Here is an 884-nt window from a genome sequence, read left to right on the forward strand (position 1 = left end):
TCTTTGTTCAATCATGTTTATAAGATAGTGACTGGCAGTATATGTCAAGTGTAAGAGCAAAATAATGAAAAATTTACTGATGTAAAATTTAAAAGCCAAGCAAAGTCTCACATACACTTCTTTGTTCAATCATCATCATGTTTATAAGATAGTGACTGGGAATATATGTCAAGTGTAAGAGCACCACACACTTTTAAATTTTTCATCAATAAATTTTTCATTATTTTTAAGTACAGAGAATTATTTTTGTCTTTTTAGTGCAATTTTTAAAATATTTTTTTAAATGTTTTTATGGAAAAGTGTGTTTTTAAAATTTTTTTTTTTATTTTTTCGCGCGAATGCGTATCGACGTGAATATTCGAATATTTATATTTATATGTGTTGTATGACTTTTCTCGAGTTTTTGGTATTCCCGTTATTATTGTGCGTTGTATGTAAAAAAGTGCGTACGTATGCGGTTCGAAAAAAAAACGGTATTCGGAAACGGCTTCAGTGATCGACATTCAACATTTTTTACATTTTTTTCTTTGTATTACTACTTCTACGTAATAATTGTTTTTATTATATCGAATGTTTTAAACCTGTCTTCTGAAGAGTTATGCTCGCTTTAATAAATTGTATAAATGTTATATTATTACTATGCTGTTCTACTATAATATTATACTATACTATAATATTATTATTGCCTGAGCAAATTTTATATTTATTATTATATATATGATATGTGTAATAGGTACATTAATAGGTACTGTTATGAGAATGCACATCATTTCGTTTTGCATGCGTATAGCAATACATTTAATTAGAAGCTATGAGTTTTAGTAGAGCTTGGTGTGTCAATTGTTTTTGACAATGTCGTTACATACATAATGTAAGTGATATAA

This window comes from Acyrthosiphon pisum, chromosome A3 (assembly GCF_005508785.2).
Source record: "Acyrthosiphon pisum isolate AL4f chromosome A3, pea_aphid_22Mar2018_4r6ur, whole genome shotgun sequence".
NCBI classification, from domain to species: domain Eukaryota; kingdom Metazoa; phylum Arthropoda; class Insecta; order Hemiptera; family Aphididae; genus Acyrthosiphon; species Acyrthosiphon pisum.